General features: G+C 40.3%; 1 long non-coding RNA gene across 1 annotated transcript in view; it reads right to left on the reverse strand.

Annotated features, from left to right (window-relative positions):
• Positions 1-13,749: 13,749 nt before the first annotated feature.
• Positions 13,750-21,656, reverse strand: part of LOC109184006 — a 54,165-nt gene continuing 46,258 nt past the window's right edge. The window contains exon 3 of the long non-coding RNA XR_002054680.1: positions 13,750-13,866. This is a non-coding gene — a long non-coding RNA (uncharacterized LOC109184006). The remainder of the gene's footprint in view (positions 13,867-21,656) is intronic.

Consider the following 21,656-nt stretch of genomic DNA (forward strand, 5'->3'; position numbering starts at 1 on the left):
TAAACTGCGTCTTCATAAAGTTGAAGCCTTCTTTGATCATCTGATTCTATTGACGAAGCAAGGTGATCACACGCTCCTCGTGCGTCATAGAATCGTGCTCTCTTTTGGTTCGGGCTTCTCTTCTCCTTCGGTTTTCTTCACTCTCAGAATCACTTTCCTCGGCTTCGGCAGCTTCTTCCGCTTCTACTTCCCCTTCATGGCCTGCTTCATCATCGTCCCCTACATCACCTCCCAAGCTCTGGACCGCAAGGTTCAACTTTCCAGCAGGAATCTCGAGCTCAATCGCCAACTCATCTGTCTCTTCGGGGGTTTTCCTAGCGACTTCTTCGAGAGTGATGTAATCACCGTCATCCAACTTAAACAAGTTGCAACTCCGCAGATTGATAGCATCCAATAGCATCTTACCTACAGGCTTCAGCACACAACCTTCAACGCTCACGCCTTTCTTGGCGAAAATCCAGCTCAAAACCATCCCATAAGGTAGACTCTTTCGATTGTTGTCTTGACAGAAAACCATATGTTGCAACATCAGGGCAGGCAGATTAAACTTTACCATGTTCTTTAGACAAAAAGCAAAGGTGCACTCCAGCTTTCCCAACAACCGACTTTTGTTGTTATTGGGCAACAAATTAAACAATCTGACACCGGCATCACCAAGATCCTTTGCTCGGCAGACAACCACTTCTTCTCTGGTCTTGAGGCTTGAGTGAAACCACTCGTGCGACCCAACAAGTAACTCAAATAGTGCCGGTACCCCATGGTATCCGTACTAATCCAAGATTTACCACTGTATAGAGAAACTCCTGTAGCGGTTAAACTTAGAAGCTGGGCTAGCCTCTTTTCAGACAAAACCACTTTCACACCCCTCACTTTAGAGGTGATTTCAAGCTTTCCTCCATCCTTCGCCACAACTATGTGACGGTAAAACTCCTTAACTAAACTTGGGTATGTCTCGGCCCTTATGGCGAGAAACCCATCTAACAAGCCTTGGTATCTAAGCATCTCCAACAAAGAACTAGGAAAAGATTCTGGGTCGAAAGCTTTACCTTCAAGAACGAGATAATGGGCATCCACCCATTCTACCTTTCTTGCCAAACTTGATCTTCTAGGCATGATGGAGAGATGACCCAAAGCCCAACAAAAGACCAAAGATTTCCTCTCCTTTTCCCTTCTTCTCGCTGCTCTCTCTCTCTCTCACCGCGTTGGCATAGCGGCGATGCTTCGAACAGCGGCGGCGATGGCGGCAGACGACGATGCTCCGGTAAAAATTCCGGCTAAGTCACCAGTGACCAGCTAATTTATTTAATTTTTATTTTAAATAAATTTTATTTTATTTTATTTATAAGTATATTAATTTAAAATAAATATTAAATAAATTAGCAGGTCACTAGTGACTTAGTCGAAATTTTAACCAAAACATTTAGCGGTAGGACCAAATGTGATACAAGTTGAATAGTCATGCACCTAATTTGAAAATGTTAATAGTCAAGGACCAAATGTGATACATATTGAATAGTCATGCACCAAAATTGAAAATTTTAATAGTCAAGTACTAAAACTGATACATGTGTTATAGTCGAGGGACTAAAAATGATATTTTCTCCTTCTTCTATAGGTATAACTATATCCATAAAATGATTTTGCTAGATCTAAATGAAAGTTGGGACTTATTTTATAACATCCTTTCTGTAGACACAGAAAATTTGAATTCGACAAATGGATTGATAAAAGGCAGTTGTTATATCGTGCACTGCGGTGCATAATCGATTATGCACCGCGCGTCAAAACGGCGCCGTTTCTGCAGTTATAACAGAGTGACAATATAGTGTGTCTAAAACGACACTGTCTCACGTATTATTTTTATATTATCAAATGAAACTGCAGTTATATCAAAATGATACTGCAGTTGTGGTGAAATGAAACTACAGTATATATAAAATGAAACTGAATAACATTTCACATATTTGAGTATATATTGTACAATGAAGCTGTAATTATATTGAAATGATCATGTAGTTGTGTTTTAATGGAACTATAGTGTATATAAAATAAAATTAAATAACAATTTCACATATTTGAGTGTATAAATATTGAATGAAACTGTAGTTATATCGAAATGAAACTATAGCTGTGTTGAACTGAAACTACAGTGTATACAAAATGAAACTGAAGAACAGATTTACTTTTTGCGAAGATTCTATTTCTTTTCATTAAATAAAACGACGTCGTTTTGATGTGCGGTGCATAATCGATTATGCACCGCGGTGCACAAAATAATTTGCCGATAAATGGTTATTGGGCCAATGTTGAGATTGATGATTGGGCCAATTTAATTAATTGGATCATAGAAATCAATTTAATTTGATTAGTACAATCAAACTTGATTTGGGCTATTGAATTAATTAATTAATTGGTCCAAGTGAGTTCATATTTGAATTATAATTGTAATTATAATTTAAATATAATATAATTTTATTATATTTAAATTAAATAATTATAATTTAATTTGAATTTGAATTAGATTATAAAATAATGAACCTAGACTTGATTTTGGGCAAGGTTCATTTTCCTAAATAAATAATTAACTAATTAATTAACTTGAAAGGGGAGTATGTTGAGGGATTTTGGTTAGGCCTTCACTATAAATAAAGCCTTAATTTCATTCCAAAACACAACAATTGAAGACTTGAGGAGTTGAAAGCATTTGAAGAACTTGAAGGCTTTGAAGGCAATTTGATGAATGCTTGAAGATCTGGAAGCCTTTGAAGGAAATTTGAATCCATTGCAGGTACTTTGAAGCTTTGCAGAGTTGACTATCTCGAAGATCTTGAAGTCTTTGAAGGCAATTTGAATCCATTGCAGGTGTTTTGAAACATTGCACGGTTGATTGTCACGAAACTTGACGTTTGCTGTTGAAGATCACGCCAATTGAATCCCGGAAGCTACGCTATTTGAATCTTGGAGGCACACGCCATTTGAATCCCGGATGCACTGCAGTAGATAACGTTAGTGAAGAATCAGTGGACCATACAGAGACTTTGTACATGCACCTTGAATTATACACACGCTGTAAATGAATTTTGTGAAATATATACAAAGTTTATTTTTTTGTGTTTACAGATTTTGGCACGCCCAGTGGGACCACTCTGCCTCTCATTTCTTCACTGTTGATTAGCGGGCTCTATAAGGAGGAATCCAAATGACATCAAGAAATCCCTCCTCCAAGATGACCTACGCTCAGGCTACCCGCTTCAAGGCATCATCCGTAGGCAGTTCCGGTGACAACCAAAACGTGGAAGGAGCACTGACTCTGAGCCGAGTGAGGATCCTAAGGCTGCAGTTGCACGAGGCCAAGGACATCGCTCGCCATATCGTTCGAAGGATTGATAAAAGCTCCACCATGTCACGAAGAGCTACATGTGACAAGGGGTCATCCTCTACAATGGAAGCTGTTGGCGACAAGAATCCTACAAGCGAACGAGCTCCTAGCAACAAGAGTCCTACGAGCCCTACTCCCTCGAATAGAACCCCAAGCAGTGGAAGCTCATCCCAGTCATAAACTATGCAGAGAACCTCACTGGAATGGAATCACATCTACACAATCCTGCCCGCTATGACAACGAACACAGCTTCGGTGGAGGAACAACAAGAAAACATCCCCAAATCTCTCAAGAGAATAATTATGCTCATGCATGACCAAGAAAGGAGGATCAATGAGCTCAGCGAAAAGGTTGAAAGCGGAAGAAACAGCGAAACAAGTCGAGCTTCTGGGTAGCAACCTCAAACCCAAGAAGACGAGATTGACGTTGAGTCACCACGTCGTCACAGTAGGCCCATGATAGGAATAGAAGAGACAATCTCTCGCCTACTGCCCGCTGAAAAGAGTATTCCAATTTCTAAGGGCATGATACCTGTCGAGCAGTTGAATGAGTACATCATGGAAGCAATCAAAGGGAAGCTCGAGAGAGGACAATCTTCATACACTTACGCTAAGCCATATACTCAGAGGATTAAAGAAATGAAGATGTCGTTGGGCTATCAACCTCCCAAGTTCCCAACAGTTCGACGGAAAAGGCAACCCCATGCAGCACATCGCCCATTTCATTGAAACCTGCAACGGTGCTGGAATATACGGAGATCTCCTCATCAAGCAATTCATCCGCTCTCTGAAGGGCACTACCTTTGATTGGTACACCGACCTGGAGCATGTTTGCATTGATAGCTGGAATGATATGGAGCACGAGTTCTTGACCCGCTTCTACAGCACAAGAAGAACTGTCAGCTTCTGGGAACTCACCACCACCCGCCAATGGAAGGCTGAGCGCGCGGGCGCTTACATAGAGAGATGGAGGGAGTTGTGCCTCAACTGTAAAGAGAGGATATCACAAAGCTCTGCAATTGAAATGTGCATCCAAGGCATGCACTTCGAACTCTCTTACATCTTGCAGGGAATCAAGCCCAAAACATTTGAAGAGCTATCCAGTCGTGCTTACGACATGGAGTTGAGTATCGAAGCCAATGGAGGACTCAACATGTCAAGTATACCTAGCTCATTAAAGGCACCTGCAAACCAAGATGTCAACAAAGGGAGTAAGTTCTTTCCAAAACAAGAGAAAAAAGAGACGATGAATGTGATGACTGGACCAATGAGGGTTTTCACCAAAGAGGCTGAGAAGCCCAAGCCAAGATCATTCCCCGGCACATCAAGGGGAGCTAGAAAAAGAATTGTTGAAGAGTGGCAGGAGAAACAATATCCATTCTTAGATTTCGACGTTTCTCCTATGTTTGACGAGTTGCTGAAACTCAAATTAATTGAATTGCCTGAGATGAAGCGCCCCGAAGAAGCTTCTAGGGTGGATGACCTCAATTATTGCAAATATCACCATCTCCTCGGCCACCCGATTGAAAAGTGTTTCATTTTCAAAGATAGAATCATGGCGTTTACTCGAAATGGGAAGATAGAGCTTGCGGATGCTAGCACAAGCACAAACCAAATTTCTTGTGGAAGGTTTGCTCCATTACTTATGGAAGATGAAGAGAAGAATGGGGGCAGGAAACATAAATGCACACTTCCATTTAGAGTAAAAATGCTGACGTGCAATACTTAAAACCATCACAAGTTGATCTTGCCAGTCATATTAGACCATTAAAGAAAATGACAAAGCAATGGGTTGAGAAAAAGTCGGCAAGGGACCCCGTCCATGACCCAAAGAAGAAAGGACATCCCAACAAGACATGAGCACCAGTTACCCTAGCTCAATACATGCCAAAGAGGTTTCGCCTGAGTATAACATACATTCTTGGAACATACTTGAATACCAATGAAGAAAATGTTGAAGTGGGAGAATCTTCATTCCCCTTGATTGAAGGAAGCAACGAGGTCCAAACTCGCAAAGTCGTGTCTTACACTACAGAGATAATTTTCAAAGATGAAGATCTGTTGCTTGGCGGTATACCACACAATCGCCCATTGTTCGTCGAAGGCTATGCTCGCAAGCAAAAAATCAAAAGGATCTTGATTGACCAAGGATCGGCTGTGAACATTCTATCACTCCGGGCTATGAAGGAGCTTGGAATCTCCATTAATGAGATCTCTCAAAGCCGCTTAATGATTCAAGGTTTTAATCAAGGTGGGCAAAGGGCACTAGGTACCATCAGATTCGGTCTCAGGGTCGGAACATTGAACTCAAATACACTATGTTATGTGATAGATGCAAGGACGTCTTACAATTTGTTGCTAGGCCGACCTTGGTTACATGAGAACGGAGTAGTCCCCTCATCATGGCACCAATGCCTCATGTTTGAAAAATGCGGTGTGATAAAAAAGGTGGTCGCTGATGAAAGTCCATTCACCGAAGTATTCGTACTTTGCAGATGCAAAGTTTTACTTGAAGAAACAAGTTATTGTTGAGGAGACTAACAAAAGCAATGTTGACACATCTCCCGATCCAAAGTGGAAAGGCAAACAAGTCGTAGACCAAGCTCATTGCAGTAAGGAACTTGTTTTCCCGCTTGCAAGAATTGAACCATTGAAAGCACCCCCAGCCAAACTACTTGGAGAAGAAACCAAAGATAACGAAGCTCGGGATGGAATAGATGAAATGTTTCCCGTTAAGCGCACTAATGGCTTCGACCCCAATGCTTATAAACTTCTAGCTAAAGCTGGCTATAATCCTAAGGAACCACAGAAGTTGGGGAATCTTATCCCAGAAGCCGGCGGTAGAGGCAAGTCAAATCAGTAGGGACCGCATGAACATAAAGGATTGGGCTATGTGCTCCATAAACCAGTGTGAATCTTCATAAACAGAGTCGCAAGTAATTGCATCACGTCTACCGATGAGGAAGAACACCACAAGAGGCAATCAGTCTTTGATAGGACCGGCAGGGCAGAACCACGATGGTCAGCCTTTCATAGGCCTTGGTCAAATTCCAAACCTACTAAGAGGAAGTCAATACACGATAGACTCGGAGCTGCTCGAGTTTTAAAAGAACACACCGACACTTCTATAAATAGAGTCTTCAAAAAGGCTTAGAAGTATAGTTCCCTCTCGTATGAGACGAGAAGTTGATGTCCATGTTTCATGCAGCGAAGTCTTGAAGGTCCAGCCAAAGACCATTATATACACCCGTATGCAAGAAGGAAAAGAAAAAGACCTTGATTCAGGTTATGGAGCGACACCAACTCAAAATGAGGTGGCGTCTTCATTCCACACTAATTGACATGATGAGATCCCGGTTGCGGGGGCACGTACAACTTGGTTGATAAAAATGATTCGCAAGTTGGCCCTATTAGACTACTTGAAGAATGATAAAGTTAAACTGCTAATGCATCTCGCTTTGTCTATGGGTGGGCCCAAATCATAGACGCTCCTGGCCCGCATGAGTCTGAACTGTGAACGGCTTTACTTTAAAAAAAAATAAAATTTGAACTACGTTTGACTTGATCTCCTTCATGGAGTACGTAGGCAGCTTAGAAATTTTATTGTCTAAGTTCAATCATAACAAAAGAAAACCCATATTCGTGTCCAAGATAGTGATTCAATTATCATTCAAAGCATACATTAGTTAATGGCATGGAAAGGAGGGGAGGGGAACAAGTCTAGGAAGCATTACAAGTCTTGGAATGGAAGAAAATATTCAAAGCATGCATTCCCGTAGCAATTGACCATTGCTTAGCATTTTGATTTTATCTTGGTATACAGTGGTCCGATTAATGTGATTTAAGTGTCTTTGGGAAGATAATTTACAAAGTTAAAACTCTCTTGAAAACATCAAAGTTTAAATTTGAGTTTTAATGGGTTAAACATTAAGGCGAAGTGAGGCCACGAATCTGCCCATAATTGCTCATGTTCAAATTTTATGTGAATATTTCAAGGATACGATTCATTTGCAGTTGGCATTGTTTGTTTTCATGTTCAGCGGTAATGAATGAAGATTTTATTGTGTTAAATTACAAGACTAATTTGCCTTGATAGTTCAAGAAAGAGCTTAAGGTGTTGGTTATTGGTCATGAATTTCAAGCACTGGCAATAGATGTTGTACTAGAGGTGGCGGATTAATTGTTATGATTGGTTTTTCTGCTGGACATCACTAGACTTCTGCGACGAACTCCGGCGAAGGCAGCAACGATCTCCGGCTGGGTAGCGTCCAGGAAAGAAGTTTTCCCTAAGTTGCACTGGCGACCTTCAGCAACTTCAGCAGCGACTTCTGGACTCCGGCGACGTCAACTTCCAACAACGGCAATCTCCGCCGAGGGGCTGAGCGACATCAACAGGAGTCAGGAGAAGCAAAACCTCTATGACGCGATCCTACGACAACAAAGGTAAACTCCGAACCAGCGATTTGCGACGGTCAGCGTCCGGCAATGGCTAATATCAAAATGCATGCGTGGTTTCCGGTAGCGTCGATTTCTAGTGGTGACAAAGAGACCTCCGGCGACTTCTGGAAAAAAAAATCAAACGGGTTGGTGGGGCTGTGCTTTCATTGTCTAATTCAATCCATCCCATCTATTAAGTCTCCACTTTCATGCAAGGTAGGCCTTCACCAACATCATTGCCCTTTAGTGGCATCCGTGGTGGGTAGAAGCAGCTTCCTTTGTCTCTTTCTTCTCTCGAAGTAGGCGGAGAAAAACAATGGTGCGACGATCCACTTCTAGCGGCAGCAGAGGTCAACGTGCATGGTCTCTTGGCGATGGTAGCATCAATTCCCTCTAGCAAAACAAGAAGTCATCGCAAGCGGCGTTGACAGCGAGGAACAGTATCCGGCGAGGGGGGCTGAGCGGCATCAACTGTCAGTAGTGGTGATCGATGGCAGACCGTGATCCACAAGGCTAAGCAACGTCAGAGTTGGGCGAGAACCTCGAACAACGACGTTCTCCGGCGAAGAGCTCTAGCAGCACTGCCGATGGTCCGTGATCCACAAGGCTGAGCAACGTTAGAGCGGTAATCTTCTAGCAGTGGCGGCCCCCGGTGAAGAACTCCGTCAGCAACGTGATTCGAGCACTGCAAGTAAAAACCCACGTTCCGGCGATAACCCGAGGGTTCCGCGCTCCGGTGGCTATTCTACGTGCTTGGCACCATTCACGTTGCTCGTTGTTTGGCAGAATTCCTTAGCTTGAGGTAGTTCGACGGTTACAGTTCACAAGCAGTTGTCTCCTTCCCTTATACACCGTAAGGATTCATGCATTGCAGGTAGGAATCCACGCTCCGGCAGTACCGTTGGTACTGCGCTCCGGTGGCTGTCCTACGAGACAGGCAATTATCTGGTACAGTTGTTGTCTTATGCATTCTCCGGGTGTTCCTGCAATGTATACGAAGGAAGATGAAGATAAAAGATGGGAATGTAAATTTTACCTGCTGATTGAAAAGCTAAACGTCGGGTTGCTTCTTTCTCTATCCTCTGCTTGTTGATTAGTGTGAATGAGGGTATGTTGAAACTCCTATTTATAGCACACAAGGGGATAGTGTTTTAGTTGGAGTTAAGCTGAAATTATGCATCCTAGTGAGGTTGGGGGGTCTACTTCTGTGGTTGTAGGGTAAATTATGCTGCTGGAAACAAGCTTCCTCCAAGAGTTAAGATAATGCTGACAAAGATGTAATTAAGTGAGAAATTGGGTTTGATAATATTTTGAAATATGATAATCCTGCTAAACATGAGCAGTTTGAAGTTCGAAAAGTTAAAGTTGTTGTTCGCCAAGGAAAAATAAATTAAAATTTTGGAATTCCTATGGGCTTGCGATGGACATTTATAGACTGTGTCAAGAGTTTTGGGCTTTGGAGCATCCAACAGGGGCTAATAAATACTAACATCTAACATGGCAGAATCTTCATATGTTTGGACTCAAGGAATAGTTTTGGGCTCATGGAATTAAGATGTACTTTGTTGAATTTAAAGGACCGTTTGTTAACTTTCGAGACTTCCTCGCTCCAACCATTACAAGCGGTATGTCTCGACAAGTCTCGATGGGGCAATTTGTAGACACAGAAAATTTGAATATGACAAATGGACTGATAAATGGTTATTGGGCCAATGTTGAGATTGATGATTGGGCCAATTTAATTAATTGGATCATAGAAATTAATTTAATTTGATTAGTCCAATTAGACTTGATTTGAGCTATTGAATTAATTAATTAATTGGCCCAAACCCATTTCATATTTGAATTATAATTGTAATTATAATTTAAATATAATATAATTTTATTATATTTAAATTAAATAATTATAATTTAATTTGAATTTGAATTAGATTATAAAATAATGAACATAGACTTGATTTTGGGCAAGGTTCATTTTCCTAAATAAATAATTAACTAATTAATTAATTAGAAAGGGGAGTTTGTTGATGGATTTTGGTTAGGCATTCACTATAAATAGAGCCTTCATTTTCATTCCAAAACACAACAATTGAAGACTTAAGGAGTTGAGAGCATTTGAAGAACTTGAAGGCTTTGAAGGCAATTTGAAGAACGCTTGAAGATCTTGAAGTCTTTGAAGAAAATTTGAAACCATTGCAGGCACTTTGAAGCTTTGCAGAGTTGACTGTCTCGAATATCTTGAAGTCTTTGAAGGCAATTTGAATCCATTGTAGGTGCTTTGAAACATTGCAGGGTTAATTGTCACGAAACTTGACGTTTGCGGTTGAAGATCACGCCAATTGAATCCCGGAAGCTACGCCATTTGAATCCTGGAGGCACACGCCATTTGAATCCCGGAGGCTACGCTACTTGAATCTCGGAGGCACTTCAGTAGATAACGTTAGTGAAGAATCAAAGGACCACACAAAGACTTTGTACCTGCACCTTGAATTATACACACACTGTAAACCAATTTTGTGAAATATATACAAAGTTTATTTTTTATGTTTACACTTTCTCCTAAAGGGCGTATGTCACAGTTTGAAAAGATCAGGAGGGATAGTGTAGAGATATGTGATGGACTACCATTGTCAATTGTTACCGTTGCTGAGCGCTTATCTAAATGCCACTACATATTAAGGGTGTGGGAGAAGACTAAAAAGGAAATACATCGAGTCATTGGGGATTTTGGATCGTAGTGCTCTCATCTTCAACACTACTACAGAAATCACTTACAATATCGGTTAAATGAAAAATCAACGTTAAACATTTTTCTAAACTTAATTTTTTTTTAAAGACATATAACGTCGGTTTAATCATAAAACCGACGCTATACGTCCATCAAATTTTTTTTAAAAAAATAAAATTTACAAAATATACGACGTCAATTTTTCATTTAACAGACGTCGTAACACATTAATTAAAAAATAAAGAAATAAATATACTATACGACATCGGTTAGTAGACAAACCGACGTCTTATAGTTATTCGTATTTTTTTTATTTATTTTTATCTGGGATACGAAGTCGGTTAACCTTTGTATTTTTAAAAAATAAATAAATAAAACTTTCAGATCGTATTGAAATTACAAACGTCGCTCACACTTCAAACAAAAAAATTAAACCTACCACCGCTCCACCTCGTCTCCACGTCACACTGACATCCTTGTCTCAAAAAACAAACGTTAAAAGTCTCAAAAATCGACGTTAATAAGCATTTTTTGTAGTAGTGAATTACAATCAGTTGTCGCAAGATTTAAAAGTGTGCTTTCTATATCTTGGAGTCTTTCCAAAACGAACAAAAATCCTAGTTAAAAAGCTTATTGGGCTTTGGATTGCTGAGGGGTTTTTGAAGCCATTGAGCTTAAAAAGTTAGAATTCAATGTTATGCATATTTACCAGAACTTATTGATAGAAATCTTGTTCTAGTATGCAACCGGCTGAAGGCAAAATTAAGAGTTGTAGAATGCATAGTGCCTTGCATAGCTTTTGTGTTGGAGAAGCTCAAAGAGAGGGTATTTTCTGTGCAGTAAATACTCTACAATATTCAGGATTGCCATTAAGCGAGTTTGCAAAATCGAGTCGTTGGTTAAGTTTATGCAAACATGGTTTTGACTATTATGTGTTGTTTAATACTAACAACCCTCGCTCCATTTTCTTCTTTAGTGATAATCCTAAAACTTTGGTTCCTTTCAAGCTCCTAAGAGTTTTGGCCTTTGTTCCGCCTCCATTCCTCCAAAGAGTGTCAATGCATTTAGGTGATTTAGTTTTTCTGAGATACCTATCTATAACTCAAAGGTTTGAGGGGTTGGGCAATATAGTGTATCCCAAATTTGCATAAACTTATTGTTTATAGTGATGAACCACAAATTGGAGCTCCTACTATCCATTTGCCATCCAAAATTTGGGAGTTACAACTGTTGAGACACCTTGAACTTGGAGATATGTATACGGTAGATCCTCCATGCGATGTTAAAGTGAAATTACAAACATTATCTTGGGTGAGTCCAACTCATTGTGGAATGGAAGTGTATCACAATTTTCCAGACTTGAGAAAATTGAAAATTTTCTATAAAGATGCCAAGCCATACTCATGGGTCTTCCAAAAATTCCATCGCTTTGGATACTATTTAGAACAGCTTGAAAGGCTAACGATTTCAGTTTTGGATGGTTGGACTGTGACCCTTACCGAATGGTTTATGTTTCCTTCACAATTGAAGAAATTTAGTTTGAAAGGAACTTATCTTTCTAAGAGATTAAGATTGAGCAGGACTAATCTTTGTAAAGATTCTTTCTTTGTTGAAGGTGTAAAAAAAAATCTGTTTGATAAATACTCTTTCAAAAGTCATATACATTTAGTCCTAAGATGTTGTTATTGTTTGAAAAAGATGTCATTTTTGTATATTGCAACCTTGAAATCAATTGAGTTAGATAAGTGTAACCTTCCATTGTAATTGGCAGCATCAGATACTCTACTTTCCTACAAACTGCATCCAAATTTAATAGTGTACTAGCTGTAAATACACCTACACTATGTGCGATAAAATAATATCCGATGAACAACAAAAAGTTAATAAAATTAAATGATTGAAATAAGTAAAGAAACACATAAATCTTATAAAGATTAGAATATATAATTTTAATTTTTAATGATAAAAAATATTATTATCTAGCATAAATTTAAGCAATCATTGAATTTGTAAGTTGTGTTTCAAAAAGACTAGATTTATCTTTTAGCAAATGCAATTACGTTTAAAAAAAAAAATAACATGTACTTAGTTCTTGAAGTTCAAAGTATCTAGAAGTTAGAATATTATTCCAACATGACACATTCAAAATTATTCAATTTAAACTACTCAAGTCGGATGCCGTTGAACAAGGCCTTGAACTACCAATAATTAGAACAGAAGTTTTTTGCACTTTTGGTCGCACGACTATAGTGTCACTAACAACTTTGATCCACGACTTTTAAAATTAAACTTGCAGAATTGGTCCACGACTATGACTTTTTTTAGCAAATTTGGTCCTTCCGGTGCATTTTTCATTAAATTTTTGCCGGAAAATTTTACTTCCCATGTTAACATAGGTAATATTGTATTTTTCCATCTCACAAACTAATGACATAAATAAATAAATAAATATTTATTTATTTATTTAAACTCAGTCAGTGGTACGGTGATTGAAATTAAAAGTCACCCAATTCCAATTCCAATTCCACTTTCAGTTTCACCCTCCTCGCTAAACGCTAAAATTTTTTAGCTGTTTATTTATTTATTTATCTCATTATTTTGTGAAATGGAAAAGACAATATTACCCATGTTAAAATGTGGAGTAAAGTTTTCTGGCAAAAATGCACCGGCAGGACCACTTGCTAAGAAAGTCAAAGTCGTGGACCAATTCTATAAGTTTTAAAAGTCGTGGATCAAAGTTGTTAGTAACATCATAGTCATGCGACTAAAAGTGCAAAAAACCCACTAGAACAGTATTAAGATAAACAAATCAAAATCAAGGACCTTGTAGTCCAATGGTACCACGTTGCTCCCTTATGTGGGAGGTGATAGATTCGAACATCAGTGGAGGCATTTGATGTAATTGGGTATCCCTTCCTACAAAAAAAATAAAAAATAAAATAAAAAAATTAACAAGTCAAAAATAAATCTAAACGAACAATACCAAGAGTAGATTGTGTGCATTGCGCACCACAATGTGCGTTTATGTACAAGCAGATAAAAGTGGCTCAATCTAATCTAATCTAATAGAAAATAAATAAAAATTAAGAATGAATGAGGCAGGCTGTAGGCTGTAGCTTCTAACCTCATTTCATTTTGCTCAAATCTACTGGCCCGCAGAGCCACTACTACAGGGCTTGTGCCTCTTTAACAGATTTGTCAATCGCTTTTTCCTTTTCTTTAATTTATGGATGTACGACTTCAATTTCCCAACCCCAACATCTTCTACCATCTGCCCTGGCCCTGCTGATTCATCATATTCACCGTCCACCTCCATTTTTATCTATGAGATTTAGAAAAAATTAAATAATACGGAGTAACAGATTTTTCACACAATTAAGTTCAGCATCTAATAAAAAAAAGGAACTCTCATAGACAACTCAGTTAATCGCTAAGTAACGTTTGGAAACAACGATCCTAAATCGAGTCTAACCACGTGTTGGTCCCGATAGAGTGTAGTGAGAGTCTAGAGGGGGGGGGGGGGGGGTGAATAGACTCTTTTCGTGTTTTGCCCTAAAAACCACCTTTCGGTGTTTTGGCGCAGCGGAAATGTCAAATTCAATTATTTGCTTTGTACGAGTTTACGTTGTAAAGAAAACTTTCGGTAATGATGATGAGGACAATATGATGCAGAAATGAAATGTGTAAGTAAAGAGATAAAAGGTACAAGAGATTTTATAATGGTTCGGCTAACGTTGCCTACTCCACTCTTCTTCCACAACTTGTGAAAGGATTGCACTATCACTCGTTAGTACAATTACACAAAGACTTCCTTGATCACTAAGCCGGACAGCCTTTGTAGGTTTTTCAACTCCTCGAGTTTACTCCGCCTCTATCAACTTCTTCTTCAGAGTTGAGGTTGGTAGAAAATGATTTCTGATTTCTCCAACTTGATGATGTCTTGACTGTGTGAGATGATTGCTTCGTACAAATGGCAAGACTTCTTTAAGGTGTAAGATGACGATCAATGAACTTCTTCAAATATCTTAGCACCTTAACACTGGTTCACAAAAGCTTGAGAGAGCTGAGAGTGTTTAAGAGCTTTTGCATATATAGATCGAGTGAATGAAAACCAGCACCTTCTTAGTTGATGAAGGTGGGTTTATATAGGTGATGAAAATTCATCCGTTGGAGGGAGATGACATTTTCGAACATTTTATCCAGTGGATAAGGACCGGGGAGCTTCATGCATTAAATGCTCCATTAATGAGGTTGTACCATGTAGCCGTTGAAGGTATGGAAAGCATTAGGGTTTCGTCCTTTAGCTCCAGGAGTTGGTACATCTTCATTTAATGCTCCTTGGCAAACGTGTCCCACAAGTTGAGGTCCTTAATTTCCTAGGATGTTGTCAAATCAGACAAAGAGAACATTCTTCTTGTTGTTGAAGGTAAGAATGCTTGGAGAGAATCGTCCTTAATAAATCTGTCCTTTCGAGGTAGTTGACAACTCCTTATTAGTTCTCGTTGCTATTCTTTCGTCTTGGAGACCCTATGTAACACCCCAGATTTTCAAGACATTTTAAGCTTATATAATAAAGGTAATATCTCATTACATCCCAAAGTGTATCATAAGTGTACGGGGTGCTATGCCACACCTGGGCTAGAGAACCCAGGTGCACAGGCTGTCTAACTAATATCCATTGAAACACAATGCATAATATGGCACGCAGGCCGAAAGGGAAACTAATCTATTTCTACGCTCCAATTCTAGCGCGCTCCAGTGCTCTAGTCCTCTGTGCCTGAAAGCCAAATATATCTGTTCAGCGAGAGATGCTGGTAACCCACTCCAACGCGTTGAAATACAATACATATAGAGATATATATAGATATATGAAAACCGTTTTGAGCATGAAGATATATCCTACGAACTCTAGCTTTAAAACCGGGAATGACTCGACAGATAAGGTCAGACACAAGCAATAGTTATGACGAGTATATGCAGTTCACAATAGATAAGGCAGATAAGGCAAAGCATAAACAATAATCACAACCCATCATAAACAATTCCCAATATAAATCCCATAGTCACATCCCCCAAGGCGCTCATAGTCACAATTCGTCCATATCACACACATAACGCACATTGTTGGCGCCACGGGACCGATCGCATGCCCATACATGAGGGTCAGCGCATATAGCTCTGACACAGCCCCGCAGCACCATGCCCCGTATCGCAAGACGGGGAGGTCGATCGCAACCGACCGATGAACCGCAGCTCACCATAATGTTTGATCGCAACCAAACAGTGGACCGCAGCCCAAGAGAGTGTGTCATCTGACTGTAGCCAGGAATTCCCATCTGACTACAGCCAGCCTCTGAACCGCAGCTCAGGAAAATGTCATCTGATTGCAGCCAGGAATTCCCATCTGACTACAACCAGCTTCTGGACCGCAGCCCAGGATACCGTCATCCGACTGCAGCCAGGAATTCCCATCTGACTGTAGCCGGCTTCTGAACCGCAGCTCAGGATAACCAATCCGATCGCAACCGAATTGGGGCAACATGCACACATAACACATAGCAAGCACATGCAACCCACATTACACATTGGGAAGGGGGATAAAGCGTATAACAAACCTATGCGTGATCCATCACATACTAAGGATAGTCCTAAGGGGTTCATACTTCTTTCACCTAGGTCAACGGGATACCAATTCAACTAGCATACAATATAATAGACTCATAAACCTACGAACGGTACCCGAAACATCAAACTAGACATAGGCACGACAAACGGGGTCCGTTGGGACACCACGGGGATCGGGGAAACATCAAACGGGGAAGCCAGGGTCCCGAGGGGGGAAAATTCCAGCGGGTAGCCGGTGGGTGGGGGTCCACCCGCCGGCTGCCCGCCGGCCAACACTGTTTCGGGCAGCGGGTGCCCGGCGGGCAGCTGCCCGCCCGCCGGCTGCCCGCTGCCGGAACTGCCCGAAGTTGCCACGGGTAGGTGGCGGGTCCCCTACCCCCACCTACCCCCCACTGACTCTTTTCATCACTTTTCGCCCCGGGAACCGTTGTGGAACCCGAAACCATGCTTAGACACTTTACAACGCAATTAACGACAACACGTAGACAATTAACGGATCAAATACGAGAAACGAACGGCACCTAACCTATCATGCTTTTCTAAACGTAATCAACACCCAAACATGCGATTTCCCCACCCGATAACCCAAGAATAATAACATACGATACAACCTAGGGTTCTAATTACTTTTATATCAACAAGAATACGATTCACCTTCTAATTGCAAGATTCGGTAAGAATAACACATAAACATCAAGGATGCCAATTAATCATCAAGAACATCATAATCATCAAGAACAACACATAATCATCAAGGATCCTGAATTAATCATCAAGAATATCATCATTATCAAGAAACTCCCAATTATCAAGATTATCAAGATTCCCCATGGAATCGTCAAATCAACATCAATAATAATCACCATAATTTCGCCATTCACAATAATATGGGGGAAACCCTAAGGGGAAATCATAGCTATGAAAATAGGTTTTGTTGAGACATGGGTTACCTCATTCGCTTATCAATCCCAAAAATACCGTTAGCAAAACCTGTAAATCAAATCAGACTTTCACTAAATAATCAAACTAATAGAATAATTAAACCCTAGGGGATTCAAACCCTAATATTCTCCCAACGCTAAAGGTATCCTATCCATCTAGGCTAAACCCCTTTTGTTAACTAATGGCATTATTACTTAATTCTAACCTAATCTATTTCAAGTAACCCATATTGGAAATCCGTGGCCGTATTATCCCATTATTATCACCAATTACAGTGACAACGTTCATGGCTTACCAAAAGATTATATAATTAACATGCTAAGGGTAGGGTTCGAACGCTAGACATTCCTCTCACGCTACTAACGCCCCTACCATCTCACCACCGTAACTTCTTAATACTAAGGCCGGATTTATTATTCTTTTAGTGTGCCGCCACGCCATCATCTTCATCCGTTCTCATCACCATTACAGTACGTGATGGTCGCTACGCACGCCTTACGCTCCCCATCCCAGATATCCACTATTATGGCAGTATCGACACCTTACCTCCATCATCATGGATTGCCGTTGCTACCGTCGAAGGAGCGACGTTTGCCTTTGCTTCCTGACAAAGGCGACAGCGGGTGGTTTCCGGGAAGTGCATCGCCTGCCCTCCTCTCGTCGTTTTCTTCTGCCAATCCCGCCGTCGATGTCCGCCTTCGTTGCTTTACTACTTTGCCAGGACAAAGGGTGTTCGGAGTGCTCCCCGGGATCGCCGTAGCTTTGGTCGGAGAAGTTCGCCGCCGGGAGGGAGAGAGGGACAAGGGATCTGGATTGTGGTTGTATGGTTTGTTTCTTCTTACGTCGAGAGAGAGAGAGAGAGAGAGATGCGAAGGGAGGGGGGGTTACGTACGTATATATATATATATATATATATATATATATATATATATATATATATATACGTATGTTCGTTCGTATAGGATTGGGTGTATATGTATGTACTATATATATATATATATATATATATATATACATATTCTCATACGTATATACGTATCCTACTTCATCTTTGTATAATAATAATAATAATAATAATAATAATAATAATAATAATAATAATATATTATTATTATTATTATTATTATTATTATTATTATTATTATTATTATTATTATTATTATTATTATTAGGATTAGGTTTCTTGGTTTAGGTGGGTCAAGGTTAAGTATGTTTGGGCTTGGGCTACACTATACTTATTGGACCTATAGGGTATATATATTTGGCTTTGGATTTGGACATGGGTCCATGATCCACCGTGGGTCATATCAATCAACTAATGGGGATTAAATCCCTTTTTAATTGTTTTTGGCGGAATTAATTTCATAATTAATTCCGGGTTGAGGGATCGTAACACGGGGTGTTACACTCTCCCCCCCTTACAGGAAGCTTCGTCCCCGAAGCTTAGGCACCATTTTTGGGGATAAAGGGTCGCAATTAGCACAGTAGTCGTTTAGGGGAAGTATTCTACTGGACAATATCTAATTATATATATATCTATGTTCTCTTGGTCTTGGGGAGGACTGGGTTAAAAGGGGTACAAGAAGTGCGGTTTTAGATTTCCAAGTAGAGGGATGGCTAAGTAGAAATAGGGTCAATATTTCCAAAGTTGCAATTTAGGAAAGAAGGTTGCTACCTTGTATGGGATTGTTTCAAATGAGGGGCCAGGAATGAGGTTTGGAGTGATAGAACGGATTCCTTAATGAAACGGCATTTGATAGGCAAGGGAAGGGAAGGGGTTTGGCTAGAATGGGGCTAAGGACTCTTGGCTTCGAGTGATTATGCCTGTTTGAAGCTCGGTTGTGATGTAAAGACGGACTGATGGCCCTTTTTTCCTTCGTTTTGGCTTTGTCTGACTCTAAGATTTCGTTTGATCTTCTCTTCCCACGCTGAAGTCTCCTTTATCTTTATTGCTTCCAAGGGAATTTTCGTGATGATTTCCGTGTATGTTCCCCTAGGAGGTTCAAAAGTCTGGACCTAGTTGGTTAGTGAGGCCAATCCCTAGGTCTTGACTCCTAATTCTTGCCGAGGGTTCCTAAGGATCAAGGGGTTTTGGGTTGGCTTTCTTGTTCTATTGAGTTTCATCCCTTCCTTGGTGGATGAAATTCTTAACAAGACTTTATGTCCTCCTTTGAAGTTCGGCTTGTTGCGCCTTTTGGTGATGTTTTTAGTAGGGAGAGCACCTGACACACTTTTCTTTCTCTTGGAACGCAGTCATTTATTACGGGGTGACTTGGTGATCCGTGCGGTTGTCCTACTTCCTTGTTGGTCCTTAAGGTCATGGTGGTTTTAATGTGGTTTCTCAAAAGAGGGGAATATAAACTTAGGGTAATGGTAATGATTTCAATGTTCGTCATAGCTCGGGGTTCTCAAGGACTCAAGTTAGGTGTAACAAGGGGTGAGTAAAGGTGTAACGGATGTGAACTGCCTTTAAGAATAATTAGGGGTTCGAGGTGGGAGTTTCAACAAACCGGGATATCAAGATGCTGGGATTTTAGGGCGGATGATATTTTAAACTGAGGAAATGGGGTTACAAGACGTCGCGATATACTTACCTTGCGCCTAAGGATTTAACTAATAGTGTCGTCCATTTGCTACTTCACTTTTTCGTGTTAGTTAGCGTCCTAGTTCTCTTTCCTGTTTGTTGTAGTTGTAACCTGGGCTTGCTGAGATAAAGCAACTTGTTGGAAGGTGCACGCCATTTGTTTGGATTGAGGGTCATGGTAGTTAACTCCAGGTTAACCGCCCTACCCTAGTAGTCATCCAAATCTTCCTTCTCTTTGGTCACGGTCTTTGCCAAGTCCTTTGGCGGGAATTAGGACGAGGCGACTTATCGTGTAAGTGTATGTTACCCAGCTATGGAAGTAAATTCATCTATTCGCACCCTTACTTGGTGCTTTAACTAAAAGAATTGAAGTTAGATAGAGGGCGGGTATGGGAAACGTAAATGGAAGTGGTAAGTTCACAGTCTCACCGCGCGTCCTAAGGCCCCTATACCCTAAGTACTTAAACACCTAGAGAGCAAGCCTACTGTCCTAAAGTCCTTTCCTAAGGATCTCTAACACTTAGAATTCAAGCCTAATGTCTTAGAGTGCTATCCTAAAGGCATTATCCTAGGGTCGAACTTAAGCTCTGATACCAACTGTAACACCCCAGATTTTCAAGATTATCAAGATTCCCCATGGAATCGTCAAATCAACATCAATAATAATCACCATAATTTCGCCATTCACAATAATATGGGGGAAACCCTAAGGGGAAATCATAGCTATGAAAATAGGTTTTGTTGAGACATGGGTTACCTCATTCGCTTATCAATCCCAAAAATACCGTTAGCAAAACCTGTAAATCAAATCAGACTTTCACTAAATAATCAAACTAATAGAATAATTAAACCCTAGGGGATTCAAACCCTAATATTCTCCCAACGCTAAAGGTATCCTATCCATCTAGGCTCAACCCATTTTGTTAACCAATGGCATTATTACTTAATTCTAACCTAATCTATTTCAAGTAACCCATATTGGAAATCCGTGGCCGTATTATCCCATTATTATCACCAATTACAGTGACAACGTTCATGGCTTACCAAAAGATTATATAATTAACATGCTAAGGGTAGGGTTCGAACGCTAGACATTCCTCTCACGCTACTAACGCCCCTACCATCTCACCACCGTAACTTCTTAATACTAAGGCCGGATTTATTATTCTTTTAGTGTGCCGCCACGCCATCATCTTCATCCGTTCTCATCACCATTACAGTACGTGATGGTCGCTACGCACGCCTTACGCTCCCCATCCCAGATATCCACTATTATGGCAGTATCGACACCTTACCTCCATCATTATGGATTGCCGTTGCTACCGTCGAAGGAGCGACGTTTGCCTTTGCTTCCTGACAAAGGCGACAGCGGGTGGTTTCCGGGAAGTGCATCGCCTGCCCTCCTCTCGTCGTTTTCTTCTGCCAATCCCGCCGTCGATGTCCGCCTTCGTTGCTTTACTACTTTGCCAGGACAAAGGGTGTTCGGAGTGCTCCCCGGGATCGCCGTAGCTTTGGTCGGAGAAGTTCGCCGCCGGGAGGGAGAGAGGGACAAGGGATCTGGATTGTGGTTGTATGGTTTGTTTCTTCTTACGTCGAGAGAGAGAGAGAGAGAGAGATGCGAAGGGAGGGGGGGTTACGTACGTATATATATATATATATATATATATATATATATATATATATATATATACATATTCTCATACGTATATACGTATCCTACTTCATCTTTGTATAATAATAATAATAATAATAATAATAATAATAATAATAATAATATATTATTATTATTATTATTATTATTATTATTATTATTATTATTAGGATTAGGTTTCTTGGTTTAGGTGGGTCAAGGTTAAGTATGTTTGGGCTTGGGCTACACTATACTTATTGGACCTATAGGGTATATATATTTGGCTTTGGATTTGGACAAGGGTCCATGATCCACCGTGGGTCATATCAAT

This window comes from Ipomoea nil, unplaced genomic scaffold (genome assembly GCF_001879475.1).
Source record: "Ipomoea nil cultivar Tokyo-kokei standard unplaced genomic scaffold, Asagao_1.1 scaffold1237, whole genome shotgun sequence".
NCBI lineage: Eukaryota > Viridiplantae > Streptophyta > Magnoliopsida > Solanales > Convolvulaceae > Ipomoea > Ipomoea nil.